The sequence below is a fragment of the Amphiura filiformis genome, chromosome 1 (genome assembly GCF_039555335.1).
Source record: "Amphiura filiformis chromosome 1, Afil_fr2py, whole genome shotgun sequence".
Taxonomy (NCBI): domain Eukaryota; kingdom Metazoa; phylum Echinodermata; class Ophiuroidea; order Amphilepidida; family Amphiuridae; genus Amphiura; species Amphiura filiformis.
In genome coordinates, this window is record NC_092628.1 from 37,158,972 (window position 1) to 37,170,018 (window position 11,047).

General features: G+C 36.9%; 1 protein-coding gene across 1 annotated transcript in view; it reads right to left on the reverse strand.

The window, feature by feature from the left end:
• The window catches only part of LOC140146452 (solute carrier family 25 member 44-like), a 15,030-nt gene extending 11,389 nt beyond the window's left edge, over positions 1-3,641 (reverse strand). The window contains exon 1 of the mRNA XM_072168314.1: positions 3,526-3,641. The gene's annotated coding sequence lies outside the window, so the exon portion shown is untranslated. The remainder of the gene's footprint in view (positions 1-3,525) is intronic.
• Between the last annotated feature and the right edge of the window lie 7,406 nt (positions 3,642-11,047).

Genomic DNA, 11,047 nt, shown 5'->3' on the forward strand with positions numbered 1-11,047 from the left:
AAAAAAATAATTGATGCCCTAAATGCTTGACAAAGTGTTTGTGGACCAAAGAAAGGAAAAAAGGCTATTGGCACCGGATTTTGTAGAATGAGCGGTATAATTAATCATGTTTTTAATGTTTCACATGCATTCGAATTTCGCCGCCTTGTATTATAGTATCGGTGGTTGTTTTTAGTATTTTCTTGCGTTTACTGTAGATTGTATTTGCTTTAATATGTACTTTTTAGCCAGGTTTCTTTTGTAATTTCTTTAAGTGTTTTATCGTATGCCTGTTTTTATCTTTTTACTTAAAGTAGCCTGCTTTAAAGCGCACAGATGCCTTTGCTTGATGCGCTATATAAGTCTGTGTTATTATTGTTATTATTATTAAATTATAATTTTCATTGGTTGCTGTAATTTTCAGCCTCTATCATTTGTGATAGAGAATGTTTTCAATTATCAGTACATCTTTATTACGTTTAAAGGAAATGAACGGAAAATACATTAAAAAAATTAAATAGAAATGATCAACAATCATCACTTCTCTAAAAAATCATAAAAATTTCTTCTTTAGAAATTTATATATTAACAAAAAAGGCAGATTTTGTGGGAAATTTTTACAACACTTGATTTCTTTCTTGTATTATCCACATGTGGTATCCCATCCAAGCAACAGGTCCTTAATACATACGCGTTACCAGTTCCTATAATTGGAACTAACACCTCCTCAAACGTTCGAAATTTGTAGTTACTACAACTGACGCATTACATACTTTTCAACAAATTCTCTACAGAAACATTCGAAATATTTCCAATTCTTGAGTGTAAATTGGTCGACCGTGAGCGGTCTCACACATCACATCAAAGGCTACTGCAACTGGATGTCTATTACCGGTACTTGGGAATAAAGGACTAGATAGGTGCAACCGGATTACAGGATTAGCTCATGTATACAATTCTGTTAACCCTTCTCTTCTGGAAAAACTGTGATGCTACTTGAAAATCAATCTAAAAGTTGTTTTGTTTTACAGTTTTGTTTACTTTTTATGGCATAATGAAATAAATATTGCGAGCTAGCAATCTCGCCCAGGATGCCTAGCGTTATGCCAAGTTGATCGCACACACCGGCGTGTTATTTTCATTTTGGTGCGGACTGCGGATGACTCGAATGCTGGACCCAATCGAATACATGGGAATGGCAATACTGACACAAGGCACAGCGTCAACACCCTAGATGTTATAAATATTTTTTCATACAGGTCCATACTCCGTTGGTGAAATCAATATTCTATTATTGACATAGATAAAGAAAGTTTACATGTATGCATTGTGATATACACGTGTGATCGAATATTATAATACTTGTAAGCACCTGGATTTTAGGTGAATGGGCTAAATGTGTTCCTTTATATAAAATTTTGTAATTCTCAAAATTAAATATATCACAATTTTAACTTACGATTTAAAAATCGTTACGCCAAAAATGCAGTAAAAATGTATCCAGAGCAAACAGCAATGGCCGCTAATATAGTGTATTTAATTTCAAGTTAGTGTATTTAAAAATAAAACCTGGGTTTACCTGAAAACAATAGCAACACCATATGGGATACTAGAGCATGCGCAAATCGTATATAACGTGTAGAAAAGAACTTGGCAGTATCTCATATGATAGTCGTACTATGCTTAGCCTGAGTTGCTCGGCCTATCTCAAACAAAATCGCCATGCGTACATGTAGCTATTGAAAAACGAGAGGATTCGCCATACTATCACGGCAATTTTTGACACGAAGATATAGGGATGATGACGCTGTGCAAGGGTTAACCCTATATAGCTAGGACCTTGCAAAAGATTATATCATCATGATCATACAATGTATATCATGCTATACATAATCTGAACTGTATATATCTGATCCATGTCACTGACATGACATGCTGATATTTTGATTGACATGCCATTCATCATTTCATGATTAAGGGCTGTGCAATAATTATGAGCCCCCTGGTGGGGGGGGGGGGTAAAATTTCCAAACAGCTCACCAAAAATTGCTTGCCCCCCCTCAGCCCGCCAAATCGCTCCCCCCTTCTCGGCCGGCCAAAAAATCGCTTCCCCCACCACCCCGCACATGCCAAATTTTTTGGATCCCAATTTGCAACCTTAAAAATGGTCTATATACATGTTATGAAAGAGCGAGAAGGAAAATTTGCATAATAAGCATTTCCGTACGGTTTTCCCTGATATGTTTCAAGCCTTTTAGAGCGCTTTTATTTAAAAGGCGCCCAAGATTGAATGTGTGCCAAAATCACTTGCCCCCCCCTCTCGGCTTGCCAAAATTGCTTGCTCCCCTTTCGCTCGCCAAAATGTCTTGCCCCCCATTATTGCACAGCCCTTTTATGCTTACATCTAGCCCGAAACATCATGGCCCTGTTCCTTCCTCACTAGGGCCATGAGTGCCATACGTACGTAAAAACGGGGCACTGTGAATTCACATCGCTGTGATGACGTCACACTGACGGCATCTATTTATAGGAAGAATTCAAAACACGGCACGATAACAGTCACAAGTCTGGTCTTTTACATCCTCAAATGTGCTCACAATTTACTTAACATGCACCAAATAGGTTTTCTTTAAGTCTCATCTTCATGTGAGGAATGATAGGAAGTGGTATTTATGAGAAAAAGTGGTATTTTATGTGTACCCTGGACCAGCTATGCTCAGGAGTCTCGGAGGTGTGAGTACCTCGGGCTAGCCTAGCTTACGCGCTTTGTTATGAATGACCACAAAAGAACTAGTAGTGTCACTAACATGCTGAAGGAGCTGGATTGGTGTTCTCTTAAAGATCGTAGAACAGCCAATAGGTTAACCATCCTCCACAAGGCTAGAGAGGGTCTCCTGCCCCTACCGGTCGACGCCCTCCTTCTGCCGGTCCAACGTCCTTCTAGGCACTCCCATCAGAACTCATATCAAATTATAACAGCAAATAAGGACTGCTACAAGTACTGTTCTGGCCAAGGACAGTACAAGACTGGAACAAACTACCCTACCACATCACCACGATACAAGACTCAAAAGAATTCAAGAATCAAGCAACCAACCACCTAAAGCAACTACAATAAATAGCATTCCGCATGTGCACAACCATTTCCTGTTCGTCTGGCTTCACCTGAAGCGTTGAGCAGTATTGCTACAGATACAGATTACATCATTAAGTATCAATCCCGGGATATCAATATCATTTGATTTGTCAACATGTTGGCGTTTCTTTACTTTAGGGTTTTTTATTCTTACATGTTATAGCTGCCTTGTCATGCTTGTGGAAGTACAGTGTTAACCCTAACCCTAACCCACAATATGCAATTTCATCATGACATGCTGCAACTGCATCATCACTGATCATTGTGCATGCATGCATGTTTGACAAATGCATGAATGGTTGGCATGATTAAAATTGCATAATATATTGTGCACATTGCACGATACGTAATCCCATAAAAACAAGAGCTCAAGCATATCATGCAAAAATAACATGAGAGATAAACCTTACTTAAAACCTGGCAAAATACGGAAAAACTAGGAAGTCTTGACTCCCAATTTCGCCCATCGAATCATCATCAGCCAGCCGGCGATATTAACCTTTGACACTGTCACCGACTAGCGACTGTACATCACTGAAGTCTATTTAACAACCAGAAGCCTATGCTTTCGATATACGGCGTAACCGGAAGTACTGCATAAAGTTCCACAAATAATGTTAATGAGTTCCACAAATAATGTTAATTAGATAAAGTTCCACAAATAATGTTAATGAGGAACGCTAATATGGGCATGATCGCCCGGATGTACGATCCTTATATGGGCATGTTAATTAATATTCATGATTTATACTGCAATAAAAGTGCAGTACGTAGCCTGGATCTTGCCTAGTCACCTAAATCTTTATAACGTGTCCGAATACTAAATATATCTCAAATTTGGGGACTTGGGAAAGATCCATGTTTTTGCGTGTATTTCGGCATTAGGCTAAATCCTTCAGTCTCCTAACCTATACGCATAGACGCTACTAAAAAAACCCTCTCATTTCTATTTGGACAAACAATAAAGACGGGGTCAGAATAAATGAGATAGATGAGTTTATTTGCGAGAATCAAATGATTCCTGCAAATTTATTCTGAAAGAATCAGGATTGATTCTCGCACTGTGAAACGAAATTCTGATCTGGCCCTGAAAAAGCTACAAAAATCGAATCAAGTTCATTCAATATTTGTTGAGGAGATAAAGCAGTTGCTAAAAAAGTAATTATACAAAACATGCTTGGGCTTTCAACTGGCGAGAAGATTTATCACATGCATTATTGACACTAGCATTTTTAATTTATTTAGGCCTATTTCTAATTTTCTATTAGTATGAAGCAAAAATCATATGTAACCTATAATGTTTAACAATTCTATGTCCAACTCAGTGGATTTGGACCTCTTTGGTTCCTGTCGCACACACACACTTAAGTGTCCAAATTAAATTCCAAGTGTACTGTAGGTGTAAAAAAGTATTCAGTTTCGGGTTTGACATACAAAATCCTGAACTTGTTGTTGGCCATAAACAGTTCAGTTTTGGGGCACAGTCCTGTAAAAGTGGCAATTTTTTCAGAAGATGAGTTGCACTTATTGTGCTCCACACAGCTATTGCAAAAATGAAAACACATGATATGTTCTTTTATGTAAAACTCAAAATCACAAATTTATGACCTGAAAGCAAAATGGTTCAAAATTCTGTTTGATTTTTGGAAATAAAAAGGTTTTTTTAGCTACCCTTTGTTGCTAGAACCAAGATTGTCACTCTTTAAGTGAGTCAACACAAAAAGGTGAACTTGTTTATCCAATTGCAACATGGTTCGCCTCAAGTTTAGTAATGACGTGATTTAACTGTGATTTAACTGTGCGCGCAAAGTTAATCGCAGAGAGCGTAGCCGAACAAGTCCAAGCGACGCTTGTTTGCAGCGCAACCGCGAAAAAGCATTGACGTCACTACTGTACTTGAGGTGAACCAAAGTTTAGCAAGCGCTACAATTTATGTTTTGAAAATCATTTTGTAACCTGGGGTATTAAACCCCATAGGGTAGATACTAAAGATATACTAGCAATGTTTGAGAAACTCAAATAATAAAATCAACATTCAGTATCTACAATCATTAATTAGGCGATTTGCAATGAAACACACACAAGAAGCATGTATCTTTTTAATTGTTTTATTTCCCCCATCAAATTAAAAGCTCATTACCAAGATTACTGATACATGTATGATAATGATTCTGACTGGATAGAGGAATATTTTGGCACACCTGTACCACCACATTGCTATTTTACCAGTGGCAGATCCACGTTTGTGGAATACCTTACCGGTTCATAATAGGAATGCTGCTCCTCTGGTAGTGGCGTAGATTTCTTTTTGACATTGGGGGGATGGGTTGGAAAAAAATTCTTGAAATATAGAGAATCCGGCACTTTTGGCAACAGAACCAGTATATGGCACAAATGCGCCAAAATTTTTGCCATTTTGAAGGTAAAATCGATGAAATAGTGCAAAAGTGGAATAAATTCGTGCATATCACAAAAAAATTGGGCTTTGGGGGCTAAAATGGCCAAATATTAGGTTAATTTGGTCAGAAACCCACATACAGGCATCAACATGGGGGAGATGATTGTATGGACCACCCCCCCAACAAAATATTGGGGGGGGGGATATATCCCCCTGGGATCTATGCCTATGTCCCCTGGAATCATTCAAAACCATGGTCAAGATATATCTTTTTCCATGACATGTAGCTGATAATGTTGCCTTTTTTTCTGTATTTGATAATTTCTGGTATTCTTTTGACATTTCGCTTTGAAGCTTATGGAAAAGGCGCACTATAAAAGTATAGTATTAGTTAAGTATAGCCCAGTGTGGTGTAATGAACCCCCAAAATGAGTTGGTTTGCTAACTCAACCTCCCCGAAAATGTCAACCCCTTAAACCAACAACAACAAAAAATTCGAGCGCATTTGTACCATAAACTTCTTTTTTGTCGCCAAAATGTGTTGGATTCACTATCAAGACAATTTTTCCAACCTCATCCCACCATGTCACAAAGAAATCTATGCCACTGTTCTGGGGACACATTCCATTGTAATAATTAAAACTGCAGCACCTAGAGTCCTGATTTTTGCTGGATATTATTGTGTAAAAAACAGAATTTTGAAAAATATTCAGGGAGTCCTCCTCAGCAAATGTTATAATATGGCTTTAACAATGGCGGTTATTTCATAAAACTTAGGATTCATCCTAAGTGGGACTTAGGATGAATTGATTCTTCCTAAGTCTTGAACTCTTCCTAACTTTAGGATTGATCCTATCTTCTATATTATAAAGCAACTTAGGAAGAATATCCTTCCTAAGTTTCTTCCTAACTTAGGAAGGGGTCAGGAGGTGTCCTAACTTTAGGGATTCTTCCTAGAGTCCCTATCTTAGCTAAAACGTCAAAAACATGATTTTTGTGATTTTGATGAAAATCAAGGGGGAAAAGGGTTTAAATGAGTCTAACTCCGTTATTTTTTGAAACTTGGATCTGAAACTTTGCAGATATGTCAAGGTTGATATAAACTTACCATCTATAGTAAATAAAGTGAATCTTATATTTTTCACTATCTTCTGTTGTCATGGAAACATGTTTAAAATCCACAGATTTGGTAAAAAATGAGTCTAACTCCGTTATTTTTAGGAACTCGAACCTGAAATTTTGCAGGTGTGTCAAGGTTGATAAAGGATAACCATAGTAAAATAAAGTGAAACAAAAATTTTCGCTATCTTCTTTTGCCATGGTAACATGTTACAAATCCACAGATTTGGTAAAAAATTAGTCTAACTCCGTTATTTTTAGGAATTCAAATCTGAAACTTTACAGGTATGTCAAGGTTGATAATAGCTAACCATAAACAGTAGAGTAAATTGAAACATATGTTTTCCTTATCTTCTGTTGCCATGGTAACGTGTTTAAAATCCACAGATTTGGTAAAAAAATTAGTCTAACTCCGTTATTTTCAGGAATTCAAATCTGAAACTTTACAGGTATGTCAAGGTTGATAATAGCTAACCATCAAAATGTCCATTTTCTCATTCAAAACTTCATCTACTGCATCTAGTACTTGGTCAGTAGAGTAAATTGAAACATATGTTTTTGTTATCTTCTGTTGCCATGGTAACATGTTTAAAATCCACAGATTTGGTAAAGAATGACTCTAACTCCGTTATTTTTAGGAACTCGAACCTGAAATTTTGCAGGGGTGTCAAGATTGATCAAACCTATACATATATAGTCAAAAAAAGTGAAACATATATTTTCGCTATCTTCTGTTGCCATGGTAACATGTTACAAATCCACAGATTTGTTAAAAATTAGTCTAACTCCGTTATTTTCAGGAATTCAAATCTGAAACTTTACAGGTATGTCAAGGTTGATAATAGCTAACCATAAACAGTAGAGTAAAGTGAAACATGTTTTCGTTATCTTCTGTTGCCATGGTAACGTGTTTAAAATCCACAAATGTGTACATCCATATCAAAAGGATGCACTTGTCGGCTGCTACATGTGTCTCATTTCACATAATAGCGAGGGATAAATACCAGACTCATTCAAGTGGAGGTCACTTCAAATCATCCCCAAGTCACATGGTTTAGGAATACAGAGAACATTCCTTAACCATGTCACTTGGGGATGATTTGAAGCTGACCTCCACTTGAATTGAGTCTGATCAGTATTCCTAGCTATTATGTGAAATGAGACACATGTAGCATCCGACAAGTGCATCGTTTTGATATGGATGTACACAAATTAGGTCAAAAATGAGTCTAACTCCGTTATTTTTAGGAACTCGAACATGAAACTTTGGTGTATCAAGGTTGCTAAAAGCTAACCATATATATTAAAATAAAGTAAAACATATATTTTCGCTATCTTCTGTTGCCATGGTAACATGTATAAAATCCACAGATTTGGTAAAAAATTAGTCTAACTCCGTTATTTTTAGGAATTCAAATCTGAGACTTTACAGGTATGTCAAGGTTGATAATAGCTAACCATAAACAGCAGAGTAAAGTGAAACATATGTTTTCATTATCTTCTGTTGCCATGGTAACGCTTTAAAATCCACAGATTTGGTAAAAATGAGTCTGACTCCGTTATTTTTAGAAACTCGAACATGAAACTTTGGTGTATTAAGGTTGATAAAAGCTAACCATATATATTAAAATAAAGTAAAACATATATTTTCGCTATCTTCTGTTGCCATGGTAACATGTATAAAATTCACATGTGTAATCTCCACCATACCCTTAAGCCTAACCTCATCCCTTCTACTTAACCATGTACCCAATATACGGCGGAATTAGCAGGGGGGACATATCCGTCCCCGGTCCGCTAAATGTTTGCAAGGGGAACGATTAGAAGAAAAAATTAAGCAATTATTGCCCTGTGCATCTCCTTTTTAGCACAAAAAACAAAGTTCCAAGTAGAAATTCTGCTACTTAAAAATCCTAGCAATGCATACTAATTAAATGTGTCCCTGGCCCTATAGAAGCAAAAGTTATTAAATATACAACTTTATCCAGCTTTGATTTTTTTAGTATAACAGGTAATTTTTTTTTTTTTTTTTTTTGGGGGAGACCTGGATGCCCGCTCGAAAATTCAATCCGTACCCAAGTACATAATTAGCCGTTAGGTGAGAGCCTTACTTTGTGTATAAGGTTTTTTGGTGTTAACAGATTTGGTTATGATGAGAAAACAGGCATTTTGATGAGAAACAGCCAAAATGAAAAGAATTTTTGGATGAAAAAAAAATGCTGTTTGTGGAGAGATAACATTTTCTCATCGTAGAGAACATAATTGACATGGAGGAACTTGAACACAAAAAGTGGGATGGCTTCTTTAATAGGCCAATCAAATTAAGGAAAATCAGGGTTTAACCCACCACTAACTGCAACAGAAACCATTTAATCACCATCACCATTCATTTCAGAAAAGTATAGGCCTATTATTATTAAAGAAAATATCAAAAGTCCAAGTAGTGGAACAGTGCCTAATTTGCATAAATCCAAAATGGCCGCTTATGCAGGGGTGAAATTTCAAAGTTGGTCAAATCAAATCTTGTTAGAAACCATACCAATGTTTTGCTCTCATCATAAGGATACAGAAAAAGTATAGTTTTTCCAGTCTCTGACATAAAGTTCTTGAGTTATAGGCAAACAGGTCAAAGGTCACATTTTGGGTCCACAGTCGCTTACAATGGAAATATGCTCCAATTTTAATCCAACTGGTCGAGAGGCATACATTGTGGTTTTTAGCAAGATTTGACCAAATTTGAAATTTCACCCCCCCCCCCTGCATAAACGGCCATTTTGGATTTATGCAAATTAGGCAGTGTTCCACTACTTGGAATTTTGGGGACTTTTGATATGCTTTTGTGTTAGCTTTTGGGAGATGGATGCAATGCATGCAAAATGGATTCTGTTGCAATTAGTGGTGGGTGATTTGGTCTATAACCTTAAGTAGTTTTTATACCAATTATCAAAAACACTAAAACACACAAAACATAATGCAACTTCAAATCATAAGTACATTTTGGAAATCATTTTATTTATTGCATAAACGTTCACTACAAACTTGCTTCACATTTTGATTGTTATGATAACCTTTAAGAGGAAGCCCCACCAGAGCAGTTCTGGGGTGAACCAAATCTGCAATGTTATCAAATTAATCAGTGACAAGGTTATCTCTGAATTTGACAAGGGCTAATTGATGTTTTAATGTTATTGGCAATTGCATCAATTAGCACCTATCAAATTCAGAGATGACCTTGTCACTGATTAATTTTATAACCAGGCAGGTTTGGTTCACCCCAGAAGAACTGCTCTGGTGGGGGTTCCTCTTTAAAAGAAGTCTCCGGCAATCACAACATTATGCCTTATATATAAGAAAAATAATTATCAAGCATGAATCACATGGTTTTATTTAAAACAAACTCATAGTGACCATAAAAACGTCGAGTGCAATGACGTCTCAGTAATACAATGAAGGCGGACAACAATGGAGCACAAGTAACCATTACGTCATTGCACTTAGATAATTTTGGTGTGGGAATTTTGAATATCGTGTGTTGAGAGCCGACTGTTTTTATTCGTTTTTATGGTCAATATGAGTTTGTTTCAAATAAAACCATGTGATTCATGCTTGATAATTATTTTTCTAACAAGGCATAATGTTGTGATTGTCGGAGACTTCTTTTAAAGACATGGACCTTCATGTAGTAATTCTGTGCGAGGATTGGAGGAAGACATACTAATATTCTAATCTTAGTGGCCTTAGTGTTGGATCGGGGACCTCCTACACCAGTGTCAAAGACCAATGGACCCCCCTCTCAATTGAATAAGAATGAGAATAAACTATATGAATTTCTGTTACTATCATCAACTGTGTGTAGGAATGTCCAATATTTTGCCTTAATGGATAGGCCTACCGCAAATGTGCCAGCATGATTCAGCATCCACAACTCAAAATATTGAACCTGCCTTACCTCTATCACACCGTTCACACGGCTAGTAAAAACAACAATTCCTCCATCAAAAAGCTATTCAATTTTCAAAATAATACTGAGTGCCATTCTTTTACTCATAGAAAAGATAGGAGTGAAAATAAAATAGAAATCATGGTGTTGCTGTATAAAGTGGACAAATTTGCATATTTAAGTGTTTCCATTACTGTTTTTAGGGGCTGTGCAATAATTATGAGCCTTGGTGGGTCAGGTGGGAGGGGGCAACACATTTTTGGCCAGCTGAAAGGGAGGGTGCGTGCAAATTATGACAAGCCGAGTGGGGGGTAGTAAGCGATTTTGGCATACATTCATGGGGCACCAAAAAGGAAATGGTTCGAAATGCTTAAATATGCAAATTTTCCTGCTCGCTGTGCTCGCAACATGTATCTAGACCAATGAAGGTTTGAACAAGGGGGGAGGGGGCAAAGATTTTTTGGCAGGCTGAGAG